Here is a 16,979-nt window from a genome sequence, read left to right as displayed (position 1 = left end):
TTCTCAATAAGATACTAGCAAATCGAATTCAACGGCATATAAAAAGAATTATTCACCATGATCAAGTGGGATTCATTCCTGGGATGCAGGGCTGGTTCAACATTCGCAAATCAATCAACGTGATACATCACATTAACAAAAAAAAAGAGAAAAACCATATGATCCTGTCAATCGATGCAGAAAAGGCCTTTGACAAAATCCAGCACCCTTTCTTAATAAAAACCCTTGAGAAAGTCGGGATAGAAGGAACATACTTAAAGATCATAAAAGCCATTTATGAAAAGCCCACAGCTAACATCATCCTCAACGGGGAAAAACTGAGAGCTTTTTCCCTGAGATCAGGAACACGACAGGGATGCCCACTCTCACCGCTGTTGTTTAACATAGTGCTGGAAGTTCTAGCATCAGCAATCAGACAACAAAAGGAAATCAAAGGCATCAAAATTGGCAAAGATGAAGTCAAGCTTTCGCTTTTTGCAGATGACATGATATTATACATGGAAAATCCGATAGACTCCACCAAAAGTCTGCTAGAACTGATACATGAATTCAGCAAAGTTGCAGGATACAAAATCAATGTACAGAAATCAGTTGCATTCTTATACATTAACAATGAAGCAACAGAAAGACAAATAAAGAAACTGATCCCATTCACAATTGCACCAAGAAGCTTAAAATACCTAGGAATAAATCTAACCAAAGATGTAAAGGATATGTATGCTGAAAACTATAGAAAGCTTATGAAGGTAATTGAAGAAGATTTAAAGAAATGGAAAGACATTCCCTGCTCATGGATTGGAAGAATAAATATTGTCAAAATGTCAATACTACCCAAAGCCATCTACCCATTCAATGCAATCCCAATCAAAATTGCACCAGCATTCTTCTCGAAACTAGAACAAGCAATCCTAAAATTCATATGGAACCACAAAGGGCCCCGAATAGCCAAAGTAATTTTGAAGAAGAAGACCAAAGCAGGAGGCATCACAATCCCAGACTTTAGCCTCTACTACAAAGCTGTCATCATCAAGACAGCATGGTATTGGCACAAAAACAGACACATAGACCAATGGAATAGAATAGAAACCCCAGAACTAGACCCACAAACGTATGGCCAACTCATCTTTGACAAAGCAGGAAAGAACATCCAATGGAAAAAAGGCAGTCTCTTTAACAAATGGTGCTGGGAGAACTGGACAGCAACATGCAGAAGGTTGAAACTAGACCACTTTCTCACACCATTCACAAAAATAAACTCAAAATGGATAAAGGACCTGAATGTGAGACAGGAAACCATCAAAACCTTAGAGGAGAAAGCAGGAAAAGACCTCTCTGACCTCAGCCGTAGCAAACTCTTACTCGACACATCCCCAAAGGCAAGGGAATTAAAAGCAAAAGTGAATTACTGGGACCTTATGAAGATAAAAAGCTTCTGCACAGCAAAGGAAACAACCAACAAAACTAAAAGGCAACCAACGGAATGGGAAAAGATATTTGCAAATGACATATCGGACAAAGGGCTAGTATCCAAAATCTATAAAGAGCTCACCAAACTCCACACCCGAAAAGCAAATAACCCAGTGAAGAAATGGGCAGAAAACATGAATAGACACTTCTCTAAAGAAGACATCCGGATGGCCAACAGGCACATGAAAAGATGTTCAGCGTCGCTCCTTATCAGGGAAATACAAATCAAAACCACACTCAGGTATCACCTCACGCCAGTCAGAGTGGCCAAAATGAACAAATCAGGAGACTATAGATGCTGGAGAGGATGTGGAGAAACGGGAACCCTCTTGCACTGTTGGTGGGAACGCAAATTGGTGCGGCCGCTCTGGAAAGCAGTGTGGAGGTTCCTCAGAAAATTAAAAATAGACCTACCCTATGACCCAGCAATAGCACTGCTAGGAATTTATCCAAGGGACACAGGAGTACTGATGCATAGGGGCACTTGTACCCCAATGTTCATAGCAGCACTCTCAACAATAGCCAAATTATGGAAAGAGCCTAAATGTCCATCAACTGATGAATGGATAAAGAAATTGTGGTTTATATACACAATGGAATACTACGTGGCAATGAGAAAAAATGAAATATGGCCTTTTGTAGCAACGTGGATGGAACTGGAGAGTGTGATGCTAAGTGAAATAAGCCATACAGAGAAAGACAGATACCATATGGTTTCACTCTTATGTGGATCCTGAGAAACTTAACAGGAACCCATGGTGGAGGGGAAGAAAAAAAAAAAAAGAGGTTAGAGTGGGAGAGAGCCAAAGCATAAGAGACTGTTGAGAACTGAGAACAAACTAAGGGTTGATGGGGGGTGGGAGGGAGGAGAGGGTGGGTGATGGGTATTGAGGAGGGCACCTTTTGGGATGAGCACTGGGTGTTGTATGGAAACCAATTTGAAAATAAATTTCATATATAAATAAAAAAACAAAACAAAACAAAAAAAACCTCTTTGATCTTGGCCGAAGCAACTTCTTATTCAACACGTCTCCGGAGGCAAGGGAAACAAAAGCAAAAATGAACTAGTGGGACCTCATCAGACAAAAAGGCTTCTGCACAGCGAAGGAAACAATCAGCAAAACGAAAAGGCAACTGACACAATGGGAGAAGGTATTTGCAAATGACATATCAGATAAAGGGTTAGTATCCAAAATCTACAAAGAACTTCTCAAACTCAACCACCCAAACAACAAATAATCCAGTGAAGAAATGGGCAAAAGACATGAATAGACACTTCTCCAAAGAAGACATCCAGATGGCCAACTGACACGTGAAAAAATGCTCCACATCACTCATCATCAGGGAAATAAAAATCAAAACCACACTGAGCTACCCCTTTACGCCTGTCAGAATGGCTCACAAGAACAACTCAGGCAACAACAGATGTTGGCGAGGATGTGGAGAAGGAGGATCTCTTTTACATTGTTGGTGGCAATGCAAGCTTGTGCAGCCACTCTGGAAAACAGTATGGAGTTTCCTCAAAAAACTAAAAAATAGAACTACCTTACAACCCAGCAATTGCACTGCAAAGCATTTATCCACGAGATACAGGTGTGCTCTTTCGACGGGACACATGCACCCCATGTCTATAGCAGCACTATCAACAATAGCCAAAGTATGCTAAGGAGCCCAAATGTCCATCGATGGATGAATGTATAAAGAAGATGTGGTATCTAGATACAATGGAATATTACTAGGCAATCAAAAAGAATGAAATCTTGACATTTGCAACTACATGGATGGAACTGGAGGGTATTATGCTAAGTGAAATTAGTCAGTCATAGAATGACACAAATCATATGACTTCACTCGTATGAGGACTGTAAGAGACAAAACAGATGGACATAAGGGAAGGGAAACAAACATAATATAAAAACAGGGAGGGGGACAAAACAGAAGAGACTCACAAATATGGAGAACAAACTGAGGGTTGCTGGAGGGGTAGTGGGAGGGGGGATGGGCTAAATGGGCAAGGGCACTAAGGAATCTACTCCTGAAATCATTGTTTCACTCTATGCTAACTAATTGGGATATAAATTCTGAAAAATAAAAAATTAAATTAAAAAAGTAAAAATAAGAAAATAAAGTATTTGTAAATGTGGGGAATTATATTATTTGCTCATGTTAAACCAACTTTGCATTTCTCAGATTAACTGAATATAGTTGTGATTTCATTCATTTTTTTTCTTTTCATGATTTTATTTTTTTATATTTATTTTTGAGAGAGAGAGAGAGAGAGAGAGAGAGAGACCGAGCATGAGCAGGGGAGGGGCAGAGAGAGGGAAACACGGAATGTGAAGCAGGCTCCAGGCTCTGAGCTGTCAGCACAGAGCGTGACGCAGAGCTCAAACTCATGAACTTCGATATCATGACCTGAGCTGAAGTGGTCAACCAAGTGAGCCACCCAGGTGCCTCTATTTTATTTTATTCAGGAGAAAGAGAGAGAGAGAGACAGAGAGAGAGAGAGAGTACACAAGAGTGGGGGGGGGGGCAAAGGGAAAGAGAGAGAATCTTAAGCAAGCTCCAGGCTCAATGCGGAGCCAGACGCAGGGCTCAATCCTATAACCCTGGACTCCTGACCTGAGCAGAAATCAAGGGTCGTGTGCTTAAACCACTGAGACACCCAGGCGCCCCTCGGGGCCTACATTTTCATTTGGCACTGAGCTCCACAAATTCTGTCACTGCAAAGTCCCCACTAGGGCACGTCCCCCCTCCCCCCACCCCACCCAACCTCCTCCCACAAGACCCTCCCCTCGACCCCACCGCACACTAGTCTCCCTCAGAATGAAATCCAAACTCCTCTCTGGGCCCACAGACACCGCCAATCTGGTCCTCGAATCTTTGCTGCCCTCGCTGCCCTCGTCCACTCGGCTCCAGTCACAGTCCCCACCTTTCCGTCTCAGGGTCCTCCCACTGGCTGCTCCTAGGCCTGGAATGTGGCTGCCTGCTCAGAGGGGCCCTCCTGGCCCTCCAGCTACAGTGGCTGTCCCCTGCTCAGGTCTTCTGCTCCCCAGCACTCACAGAGGAAGCTAGCAGTCTCCTTGTTTACCTGTTCGTGGTCTGTCTCCCCCACCCACACCCTGGCGCTCAGAATGTCAACAGGAGAGCAGGGTCATCTTAAGCCTGCAAGCCTCAGCCACTGGTCACCGGTCACAGTGGAGCCCCACCCCCTAGAACAAAGCCTGGCCCGGAGAAGAGGCTCCCTAAACAACTGGTGCGTGACAACACACCTTGCCTGAGAAGTGATGACAAGTACCATCTAGTGTGGGGCGGCAGGTCCGGTCAGTGCAAGCCCATACATGGCAGGGTGTCCTCCCCTGATCCCAGGCCCAGAGAACCCGCACCCCCCACTCCCCGCACTCCCCATCTGGATCCTCACTGCCGCTGAGATCAGCACAGGGTGTCGGGCAGGGCCAGCCCCTCCCACCAGGCTCCCCCAACCTCCAGGGGGACAATGTACAAAGGGCCACTTCAGCACGGAGCTTCAGCTCCATCTCTAGCCCACAGGCCTGAGGTGGGGGAGGGGAGGGGAGGGGAGGGGAGGGTGGGCCCCAGCCCTCTTCTGTCCTCTTGGAGTCTGCTCTAGCACAGGGCCAGGAGGGTGACAGATTCAAGCTGTAGTGCGGAGAGGCTTTGTTTCAGGAGCTGTGCCTTGCGGCCTGGGGGAGATGCCCTTGCACAGCGAGTGGATGAGACACATCAATGCACAGGGTCAGCGTGCCGGGGCAGAGGGCGGTCCCCGTGTACCCAGGCAGCAGGAGTGGAGTGGTGCTCCCCCATGGGTACAGGGCACAGTTGCGAGGTGCAGCCGTGCACTCAAGAGGCTAAAGTGCCTGTAGGGTGAAGGGAGAGAGACGAGCAGACCCGGCAGGGTCTGGGCCAAGCTGGAGGGCAGAGGCCTGGGCTCAGAGTCGGCTCCCATCCTGCCTGGGACCCTCCGCCGCAAAACCAGGCACAAAGAACTCGCTCAAATAGTGGTTCCCGAAACCTGAGCTGATAAGCCGAGATGTGACCATCCACCCAGTCTCCCAGGCCAGGAGCCCGGCAGTCATCCTGAATCTGGCTTCTCACTGACCTCGAGCTCCCCACCGCCAGGCACATCTCTTCGATGCCCAGGTACTTGTCGTCCCACCCGGCCACCTGTGCCACTGTCCCACGCTGCCTGCGCCACCATCCCCACTCACCTGGACAACAGCAGCAGCCTTACCAGGGAAGGGGCTCCTGGCTTGAGCCCCACGAGCCAAGCAAAAGCCACATCTGATGTTGTCCCTCTCAGCTTGGAACACCTGCTCCCAGGATAAAATCCAAATCCTCTAGGAGGCTCCAGGTTTCTGTGTAATCTTTCACTCCTTGCCCAGGTAGGCTCAGATGAACTGCAATTCCCCCAGACTGCAGAAGGACTGAGCTGCCTCACCCCTGGCCTGCCCCCCAGGGCTCCACACCCTAAACTGGACGGTGCTGACCAACTCTCCTGGGGCCCCAGCACAGAGCCTGATGCAAAGGAGGTGCTGACGACAGACCCCCCTCCACCCCCAAATCCACACACCTGAACCTGCAGTCAGTGCTGCTGGGCTCTCACAACTGGTCTGGGGTTGGGAAAAGTCTAGTCCTGCCTGGGCAAGGCACACCCCGATGAGGTGGCTCATGTACAGGAACTCGACGGGTCCCCCACAATGGGAGGGAAGTGGTGGAGAGCGGAGACACGGGAAAGGGCTCCAGCCTTCAAAGCGCTCTGAGCAGGACGGCTGGTGGTCCGGAGGAGACTGGCAAGGAAGGAGGGGAAACAGGAAGGGATCTCAGTTCACCCCTGGGTGCTCAGTTCACCTCTGGCTCACCCCATCAGTGCCTGGCACAATGCCCGGCTGCGGCTAGCTCAAAGGATGGGCTGGGACCCTGGCTCTGCCCCCCACCCCCAACTCTGGAATCCTACTCTCTTGGAGGCAGAAAAGCGGGGGCTGGTAACGCCACCTCACGGGGATCTGGGGAAGTGACCAGGCTGTTCCTGGCCCAGATCCTACAGCTCTGGCTCTCTGGGAGCCCGAGCAAGGTCTTCCACCTCCTTCAAGAGAGGTGGCCCGGAGCAGGTGCGCCTGGGGAGCCTCCGTGGAGCTGGGACAATGAGCCCTTTCTCTTTTCCCTTCCCAATCCACCTCTGCCCACCCCTGCCTTCGAGGGGCCGTGGCGCCCTCGGCTCAGGACCCGACTGTCTCCACTGGGGGACACTCAAGAAGCATTCACCAAATGGCACAGGGCACCATTCAGGGCTGTAGGCACTGGGGCCTGCTCCTTCATATGGAGCCGCCAGTCTGTTCTTGCTCCTCTGACTAGTCTTTTCCCTCTGCTAGATCCCGAGAGCATTCCGGAAAAGGGCCGCAAGTGCCCAAATGTCCCACTGAGTGTGAGAAAGAAGAGAAAGGAACAGCAGGGACCAGACCATCACCACAAGGGGACAGAGTCATTCAGGAGTCAAGTGGCCAGGGTCCAGGCCTTAGCAATGCCACTAAGCTTGCCGGGAGAGCCTGAGCACCAGGTGAAGTGCTCCATCTTGTCTCACCATCACGTGACCATTTCACAGAGGGGGAAACTGAGGTTTGGAGAGGGGACAGGACTAGCCCCAGGTCAGGCAGCAGCGAGCTGTGGAGAGGTCCTGGCTCAGCAGAGACCACGTGCGTGCCACTGCAGCTCACCAATGCTCAAGACCTCCCCGTTCCTGCAGGACCTCAGTTTCCCCCACTGACCATTGGGGGCACAGACTGGATCTTCCAGCTTCTGGCTGGCTTGAGTGTTCCAGGTTCTAGAAGGCCCACATTCTAGGTCCGCTGCTCCATCTTCCTCCTCTGAGTTCCGTGATCCCGCTTCTCTGGTCTGGATCACGGGGTTCTACTCTCCAGGTGCTGTGTTCTGGTGCCTGGTCCCCAAGTTCGCCTCTCAGAAAGGTCTGCAGCCCAGGCAGGTTCTCCAGCCCACATGCTTCATTTCCATTCCCTGTATTCTCTCCCAGCCCCCAGCCGTCGGGGCCCACAGGTCACCACCTGAAGCTCCAGTTCCGTTGGCCCTCAGGGCTGCTTTCGGGCATGAAAATAGCTGGGGAGGCCTGTCCCAGGCCCCAGGTCACTGGGCTGAAGGGGATACTGGAGATCATACTCACAGCTGGGCAGGAACACTCTTCCCCACTCTTCCCTGTGTCTCCAGGACCACGTTTCTGACCACCCCCAGCCCTGCTGGCTTCTGCCCCCACCAGTCCGCATGGCGACAGCCCCCAAGACGGCACTTCCCGAGCACAGAGACCTTGGGTCATTTTTCTTTGGGGTCAGAGCCTGGTACTTCCTTAGTGGGTGTCTGTTAAACACTTGCAGAATGAATTAACCAGGTGTGCCCGGAGTCCCGGCAGGATTACACACTGTCACGGCCTCAAAGACCTGAGTTCACATATGACAGAGATGCTCACGCTGTGTGTGCGTACAGGTGATGTGCACAACACACGTGCTCAAAAACACAGACACGTCACACCCTCAAGTCAGCAGATCTGTGCCCCTGGCACCTAGCCTGGGCCCTGGCACTTGGCTGAATAACAGCTGATCGAATGAATGGGTGCTCTGTACTAGGTATATGGGGGAGATGGAGATCGAATCCTCACCCAGGATCAAGGCTCAGCTGTGATTCCAAAGACCATTTCCACGAGGTCGAACCTGACTACATTGTAGGAAGACCCCCTGGAAAGGCACTTCGGGGCCGGAGTCAGTAAGGAAGGCAGTTAACAGTGCTATGCACCCACCTGGGCACCCGGATGGAGGTGAAGCAAATAGCCCTAGGGCCACCTCTGGCTGGGAGGGGCAGAGGGCAGCTTGGGGTGGGGTGGGGTGGGGTGGCTTTCCAGGTGGAGGTGGGAAGGCGAGGGCCCTGAGGCCTAACCCACAGGACAGGAAGGACAGCAGAGGTTTGAATGGAATTCTGGGCGTGCTACATCCCAGTAGCCCCAGGTCTGGACTCTCTCTGACCCAAATTCCGAGAAAGAGAGACACACAGGCTAAGCTGTCTGCAGGCCCGCCTGTTCTGGGGGATGGGCCCGGGGGCAGGGTCCCTCTGGAAGCCACTGGCACTTGGTGACCCCAGAGTCTCATGAATGGGGAGCTGGCTGTTCTCAGGGCACCTTTTCTTAGACCTCTCTCCTTTACACGGTAACTTCATTTTTCTGGTTATAAAGGTTTCACCTACAACCTAGGAAATGTGAAAATCACGGCGAAAGAAGGGTAATATCACCCACCATCCCTGGGGCTAACATTTGGCCTAAGTTCTCACACGCTTTTTTTCCCGTGCACCTTCTTGCTGGAATGAGCTATCGACGTGGATTTCCTGCCAGCTTTTGGACAGCAAGCATTTTCTCTAAGGAGCTTTGTTCTCCACATGGGAAGACCGAGTGCAGACCTGAGCCCTGGGGACTTTGCTCTCCTGGGCTACTTCCCATCCCCCTCAGACCTGACCTGGATCCTGCAGACAAATGCTCCAGCTGGGGGACCAGAGTGGGGGAGGGGTATGGCCACATAGCCCTGGGCTCTCCTCTTACAAGCCACAAAGGGACTACCAACCACTCCCCAGGGTGCTCTGGGTCAGTCCCAAGCACCTCGGGCCTTCAACATTCCCTCTGTGAAATGGGCATGTTTGGCTAGCTATCTGGCCTCAAGGCTCCCCAGCCTGGTCTCTTCTCTGGGCTGCAGGGACAGTCGCCTGAACTGGGCTGCACCTTACAGCTGCTTTCCCTGTTCACTCCACTGGCATCTCAGACCAGGCCCTCAAGGTTCTCTGCATCTTGTGGAGCAGCCAGATGGAAATCCTGGCAAGGGTGGGTCAGCCTGGCCCTTGGGGTGGGAGTCAGGTAGGGCTTCCTGGAGGTGTCTTAAAGGATGAGCCAGCACCTGCCAGGAGAGGAGGGGAAGGCCACTGCAGACAGAGGGATAGCATCTGCAAAGGCCCAGTGGCGGGGTGGGGCGAGGAGGGGGAGGTGTGTGTGGGGGAAGCCAGCACCTGGATTGTAGTCTGGGTGGGGTGCTGGTGCATTTTGCCCTCCCCACATGCCAGTGCCTGGAGGCAGACCACAGAGTCTGTTACATCCCCCACTGGTGGCTGCAGGACCACTGCCCCTACTCAGGTATGGCCTCGAACTTCCATGACAGCAATAACACGCCAGGCCCCACAGCAGTCCTGGGCACCCCTGAGAGGGGGTTTGCCTGGGGGCCCTTTGGGGCCAGGCTCTGTGGCTTAATGCCTCTGACAGTGGACATCCCGCACAGACAGAATGCCCCTGCCCCATTCCCTGGACCTCTCCGCCGTGGTGGAGGAGTCTCACACCCTCTGCTCTAGTCCTAATGGCAGGTATAACCTTGGACCCATCACCCACACCCTGTGGGCCTTGGCTCAAAGACTGGAGACTGATCTGGGCTGTTCCAAGGTCCAGATGGGACCAGAGCTGGCTCTGCCTGAACTGACCACAGGGGTTCCCAAACACCTACTATGTGCCAGAGCCCCCAACACTGCCTCTTTGTTTCTCTCTCCCGCCAGCCCGGAGGCAGGATCTCTTCCCACCACCGCCCCTTACAGACACAGAAGGCCCCTGGATGCAGGTTTTCTGACCCTGGGATGTGGGCATAGGTGAAAATGTAGAGCCACACCTCCAAGCCACAGCTAGAACCAACTGAGATAATGTGTTACTGCTTCAGAAACTGTAGAGTGCAGACTCATTTATTTATTTATTTATTTTTTTTTTCGCACAATGGGCAAGACTCCGTTGTGTAGGACCCCTCCCAGCTGTGTGACCCTACTAAGTCACCTGTCTAGGGCTCAGTTTCCATTGAACGAAATTAGGATTACATCAGCACCCCCTCCCAGGGCTCCTGAGATACCGAAATGAAATCAAGCAAGAAAGCACCAGCCCCTCACTCCCATCGGAGCCATAAATGAGTTCGGACCATTAATATTCACGGTCCTCAGAGATGGCCCGGAAGGCACCTTCTCCATCTTTTGCCTAAACCGGCCAATCTGTACTGCTTCCGGAAGTGGCCCTCACCTGTCACACGACCCATCACCATTCATTAAGCAGTTAAGAAACAGTCACCAAATGCCTTTTGCATGTTAGGCAAGGTGCCAGCCCCCAGAGAGCGCCTGTGTGCCCAGCCTAGAAGCCCCACCTGTCATGGGCAGCCCTCCCTTGTTCCGCCTTCCCCGGCCACCATCGCTCACCCACCATGATTCCCCCAGGCTGTGTGCCAGGCCCGGGTTAGCAAGAGTGGGGCCACGATCGACCGGTCCAGAGTATTACACAAGCTCTGTGGGGGTCTGTGGCCAGGTGGGACCTGTTTCCAGAAGGAAACAGCAGCATCAGGCGCCTGGATAAAGGCAAATTGGGGTGTGGGGGGTGAGTATGGTGTGATGTGTGCAGAGCTGGGTTAGGGTAGCAGGGGGCAGAGCCTGAGAACACAAGCAGGGGCAGGGTCATAGGGATCTGGGTTAAGGGCAAGGGAGTCTCTTAAAGCAGCCTGAACTCCACTGGGCCGGGCAGCGGTTCTGGGAGTCTGCAAGCCTCTGTATCCCCAGGACAACATTTTAAAATCTGGGTTTCCAGCCCCCTCTCCCATAGTGGGATTCTGACTCAGCGGGGTGTGGCAGGGCCTGGGAAGTCTGTATTTTCCCCAAGCCGCCCAGGTGAGGCTACACGGGGCTTCCAGAGACAGAGCCCCAGGACTATGGGGAAGAAAGGAGTGGCAATCAGGGCCACAAGGAGGGTGGCCTGGAGGCCAGGACAACAGTGACGTGGTTGTCTCGGGCGTCCAGGCTTCAGAGACCGTTCCATTTTGAGTGACTGAGGGGCCTATCCAAGGGGCCCCATCGGGCTATGGGGGTCCTACAGGCTGGATACAATCCCAGCCCCACCACTTCCCGGCCCTGAGCCCAGGGCCCCAGGCACCCTCAAACTGCCAAATGGGGAGAATAATAGTACCTGCTTCAAGGGACGTTAGCAGGCGTAGCCGAGATGATGCCGACAAAGTGCTTGGCCCAGCGCCCAGCACATAGTAAGTGCTCGATAAATAGCAGCAAATTATGACTCAGAGGTCAAGGTGGGGTAGAACAGCCTGGGAAGTCATCCATTATGGGCCCCGGTCAATCAGAATCCTGGAGACTGCCTCTGGCCACCCTCCCTTGCTTAGACCCCCATCTGGGCTGCTGCTTCCGGGAAGTTCCCAGCCTGCCAGGAGAGGGCAACTGGAGGTCAGACCCCCAGGAGGCCCCAGCGTCAGAGCAGTCTCTGGCCTCCTGCCTTGGCACCTCACCCTGCCCCTCCCAGGGGATTCCTCCTTCAGCAGGAGCCAAAGTCTAGAGCCAAACAGGCTCTAAATTCATAAAGCAACGGAGTAATTAGGGTGTGTGAATGATTATTTCCAACTTTATTTTTCTAGATAAAACGAAAATAAGTGGGCCAACAGGGGACTTTCCACTTGGGGCGGTGCAAGAAAACGTATTTTGGGACCCCGTTAACTTCCTGGGTTACAGGCAGTGCTGTGGGCCCATGTCAGCCCCACTCTAGACCACAGGAGGGTGGTCCACTACCCTTCTACCATGCCTGCTTTCAGCCCCGCCCAAAGCCTCACTTCCCTTTCCCTTCTGGCAGGTGTGGCTAAGCAGGGTCCCTGTGACCATCCCTCCATGGTGTGAGGCTGCCCTCTGGAGGGTCAGTCTCCTCCCACAGGGATGGAAAGGGAGGAGGAATGGGTAAAAGAACAGGGATGCTCCCTGGGGCTGAAAGTCATTCACTCATTCATTCATTCATTCATTCATTCATTCAAGCTCCTCTAGGATAGGGAACTCACGGCCTAGTGGAACACGCCACAGCAAACACACTGAAGAAAGAGAAGTGGTGCTCTGCCCAGCCCACAGCAAGGAGCCTCTCTGAACAACGAATGGATGCTGAAGCCGAGAGGCAAAGGATGGGTGGTCCTTAACAAGACAGAGCCTCCATTCCCCCATCTGCAAAAGGGATTATCACGGTATCTCTATCACAGGTTGCTGTCCAGATGCAATGTTAGCTACTAATATTCTTATGGGCAGGCAGGGTGCACACGAGAGGGGCTGCAAGGCCAGAGAAACAGCAGAAGGGGAGGAGGGTCTGTGGGATTTGGGGTGGAGGAGGCTTTTGAAGGGTGACAGAGTTTCAGGGCACATAGGAAGAAGTGGGTGGAACAGACATTCAGGCAGAGGGAACAGCATAAGCAAGGGAATAGAATCTGACGTTTGAGACCCGTCTGGACCATTTCTCAGAGCTCTGTCAGGTTAATGCTTGGGATCCAGTTAGGTCATTCTGTGCAGACAGCCCAAACCAGGCCAAGGTCAAGAGGATCCAGAGCAGAAGTGACGCAGGGTCAGAAGTGCAGAGGTTCCCAGGAAGGAGGGCACCAGTCCTCCTTCCCCTCTGCCCTCCATCTCACCACGGGTTACTTATTCAGAGTGGTCTCTTGTCCTGGCCTCAGCCTGTCGGATGCCTCCCTCTCTCAGCTACAGTATGGCCTGACAGCTCTCCAAGTCTCTGGAGCCTTCTCTCCTTATTCAACCATCCTTTATTAAGCACCTACTGAATGCCTGGGTGCTAAAACTGGCATGGACCAGCTCCCACTGCGAGAAGGTTAAGCTGTTGGTAGCCTCAAATGGGCCTTGCTGGAAGATTTACACCATGGAAACCTGCCAACGCTGTTTATCAGGTACCTTTTTCTCCCAGAGGGCCTGTTGCCAGCACCATTGCCCCCTGCCCAAGCAACGGACACAGAAAGGCAGGCCCCCGCCTATAGGGACTCACACACAAGAGGAAGACAATAGCCTACTGGAGCAGGCTGTGTAGTCTTCCAGGACGCAGGGGTGAACTGGGAGACCCATTCTGGAAAAGGGGGCATAAATGCCCACTAGAAACTGAACCAAGCTGTTCAAATAGCACTAGTGTGCCTCGTTCCCATTTTAGAGGCAAGGAAACAGAGGCACAGAGAGGCAGAGTCACCAGTCCACGTTCACACAAGAAGTGGCAGAGTTGAGATTTGAACCTGGGCCACTGAATCTGGAGTCCTTGCTTTTAACTTCTGCCCTTGACTGTCCCCAGGTGCAATTATTGCAACGCCCAGCCCCCCACACCCCCAACCCCGGCCCTCCCCCCCCCACACCCCTAAGCAGCCAGCACAGTGCTACGCAAGACCATGGAGGCCCAACTGGTTTTGCTGCCCAACTAGATTCCATTCTCCTGGGGCTAAGGTCTGTGTCCTCTCCACCCGGCTGCCCATGACAGTGCCCCTCACAGGAAGATATTGTTTGTTGGCCTCAGTGTCTGAAGAACCTTCTGGAAGGGAACCCTGGTCCCCCATGTGCAGGGCTAGGGCTGACTAGGAGGAAGGGGTGCATTGTGCAGCAAGGAGAACAAAGAGGCTTTGGCCTTGAGGAACACAGCAGGGTCCGTTGAATGCCATGGCTAAGGTGCCCGTAGGGGCACAAGGAGGACCACCCCGCCCCGGCCACGGCCCACTGCTTCTCTCTTCTTCCAGAATAGCATGAGCACACGGACTTGCAGTGCCCCCAGCCCTGGCTTCCCTGGGTCACATCCAGCCCTCACAGGATCCTCATCGCCACAGGGTAAAGTTAGCCTGGCCCACCAGCTGACATCAATGCCCCCGTTTTCCAGGTAAACATACTGGCACGGCGGCCAAGGATTTTCCGAGACCTCAGGTGCTGGGCTCCCTACACTCATCACCTCATGCAGATCTCCCCACAACCCTGTGGAGGAGTCTCCCCGTTTGACAGATGTGGACACTGAGACTCAGAAAGCAGACTTGCTTGGGGTGGTCCAGCCACCGGCAGATGTGGGTCAAACAGCCCTGACCACAGCAGGAACCCTGGGCAGACTCCAGAGGGGCTGCTGAGCCAGATGGCAGCACTGCCCCCCTATCAGCTCCTCACTGTCCTTGGGAGCTTGCTTGTGCCAGCTTGCTGGGATGGCCTGACACCTCACCTCCACCTGGCCCTCCTTCCCTTCGTTCACATGGGTCACTCCCGTGCCTGACCAGTCCCCCCCCCCTTCCACAACTCTCCACCCCGACCAGGTGCTCACATCTCACAGCCTCTGCTCCAGCCATTCCCTCTACCTAGAGTGCTCTTCCCTTTAGTGCTGAGCAAGCCAACTCTTCCAGCAACTTCTCTCTCCTCCCTGGACTGGCAGAAAGTCTTCCAAACTTTCCCAAGACCCTGTGCCTATCTCCTCAGCACCCGGAGGCCTGGATCTTCAGTACCTGCCCTGCCCGGGGAGGTGACCCGCCAGTATCCACAGCTCCCCATCAAGGCAGGTCATGACTGGTGTCCCAGGAGTGGCAAGGAATGCTATGGGAATGGGGCAGTGCCAGTACTGGGGGGCCATGGAGGGGTCTCTCTGGGGTAGTATTCCTGCCCACAGGCCTTCTAGGGAGTCTTCCAGAGCCAGGAGAGTCACCTGACCTCCAGCTACTAGGGCTGGCTGAGACCCACCTCTGCTTCTCATGGCACTCCAGCTCAGGTGCCACCATTCTGACTTACATCCAAGCTACCCTCCCCAACCCAGCTTCCAGAACCCACTATTTGCAGATATTGATAGAGCCCTCCTCCAGCCAGGTTCCCTTCCCCACCCTGGGCAGTGCAGTGAAAAGCACATGAGCCTGGACGCGCCCCCCCACCCCCTGCCCCAAACCCAATGAAAGGACTAGGGGTGCTCTCCCCACGCCCCTCCGCCTGGTCCAGACAAGCAGCCACAGTCCCAGCCTCTGCACCCGCCCTTTTCCAGGACCCCGCTGGAGGCTTGGGGAGTGGGGGGCACAGCTCACAAAGAGCCTTTTGAGCCCAGCGCCTAGGGGATGCCCCTGCCCAGGCCTAGGGAGGGGATCTAAGGCATGAGGCTTTGCCCTCCAGGGCCTGGGAAAGGTCCTGGGGCCAGCCTGTTGGGGGAGGGGGCGTCAGAGCCCAGTAGTCTCCCTGGAATCCCGCCCCCACATCCTTGTCTCTATGCCCCCAACCCCTGGTCCTGGGGCTCCCACTCCCGCCCATAGGGTGACGCTCAGGGAGGGAGGGGGCTGTGGGAGTCCTGACGCCTTGGCGGGGTGGGGGTTGTGCCGGGAGCTCAGAGACGGAGGCGGAGGGCCAGGAGTGCGGGGATGGAGGGGCTGTGGCTAGGGTCACCCTGGACGCCAGGGTCAACTCACCCATCTCCAGCCTGGTCTCAGCAGCGGAGGCAACAGCGGCAGCGTCGGCGATGGCTGCGCAGCCCTCGAGGCCCCAGCGGGGAGATACTGGCGTCTGCTACAGCCTCTCACCCCATCTCGAGCTCCTGCAGAGTCTGGGGCGAGCACAGGGCATCGCGGGCATCCCGACCCAGCGCTCGGCCCACATCCCCCTCTCAGGCCCCCACCTCCACACTTTCCCGCGGTCCAGGCACGGGCTGCCAGGCCGCACCCTGCGACGCAGAGCGTGGGCGGTCCCCCCGGGAGGGGCGTGTGGGACGAGAGGGGTGCGAAGGCGAGGCCTGAGTGCAGCAAGCGGAGGTGCCAGCTCCCGCCTGGCATGGAGGGTCCGGACCCCGCCCCACCCCCCACCGGAGACCCCTCCCCTCCGTTCGCAGTGCCCAGCTGGGCCTGGAGGGGACATCGGAGCCCAATAGTCTCCCTGGCATCCAGCCCCCACCTTCCTGTCTCGACGCCCCCAACCCCTGGCCCGGGGCTCCCGCTCATGCCCCTAGGGTCACTTTCAGGGAAGGAGGGAGCTGTGGGAGCCCTGAATGCTGGGGGTGGGGGGTTGTGCCTGGAGCTCGGAGATGGAGGCAGCGGGCCAGGAGTGCTTAGATGGAGGGGCTGCGGCTCGGGTCCCCCCGGGAGCCAGGGTCAACTCACCCATCTCCAGCCTGTTCTCAGTAGCTCAGGCAACAGCAGCGGCGGCGGCGGCGGCGATGGCTGCGCGGCCCTTGAGGCCCCGGCGGGCAGATGCTGGCGTCTGCTGCAGCCTCTCACCCCATTTCAGGCTCTGGCGGAGGCTGAGGCATGCGGGCCTCGCGGCCCCGCGCCCGGCCCACATCCTCGCCTCACGCCCCCACCTCCACCCCTTCCGCCTTCCAGGCAGGGCCGCCAGGCTGCACCCTGGGACGCGGCGCGGGGGAGGGCCCCCCCCAGGAAGGGTGTGTGGGGCGAGAGGGGTGTCAAGGGGAGGCCGAGCTAGGCGAGAAGAGGTGCCGGCTCCCGCCAGGCTCCCAGGCTCCGGACTCCACCCCATTCCCCCACCGGAGCCCCCTGCCCTTTGTTCGCAGTTCCCCTGTAGGCCTGGGGGGGGGGGCGGCGTCGGAGCCCAATAGTCTCCCTGGCATCCGGCCCTCACCTCTCTGTCTCCACGCCCCCAACCCCCGGCCCGGGGCTCCCACTCCTGCCCCAAGGGTC

At 55.0% G+C, this 16,979-nt stretch overlaps 1 protein-coding gene and 1 long non-coding RNA gene across 9 annotated transcripts in view; one reads left to right on the top strand and one right to left on the bottom strand.

Moving 5' to 3' along the window:
- LOC147572807 (ankyrin repeat domain-containing protein 26-like) overlaps window positions 1-16,979 on the top strand; it is a 626,452-nt gene that overhangs the window by 121,525 nt on the left and 487,948 nt on the right. The window lies entirely within an intron of this gene.
- LOC147572814 (uncharacterized) lies at window positions 15,774-16,581 on the bottom strand. The gene is made up of 2 exons (XR_015245932.1): window positions 16,443-16,581; window positions 15,774-15,892 (listed from the first exon to the last, which is right to left on the bottom strand). It is a non-coding gene; the product is annotated as an uncharacterized LOC147572814 (long non-coding RNA).

Source organism: Puma concolor, chromosome E4, assembly GCF_028749965.1.
Source record: "Puma concolor isolate L17-30 chromosome E4, mPumCon1.1.hap2, whole genome shotgun sequence".
Taxonomy (NCBI): domain Eukaryota; kingdom Metazoa; phylum Chordata; class Mammalia; order Carnivora; family Felidae; genus Puma; species Puma concolor.
This window is presented reverse-complemented; position numbering and strand designations above follow the sequence as displayed.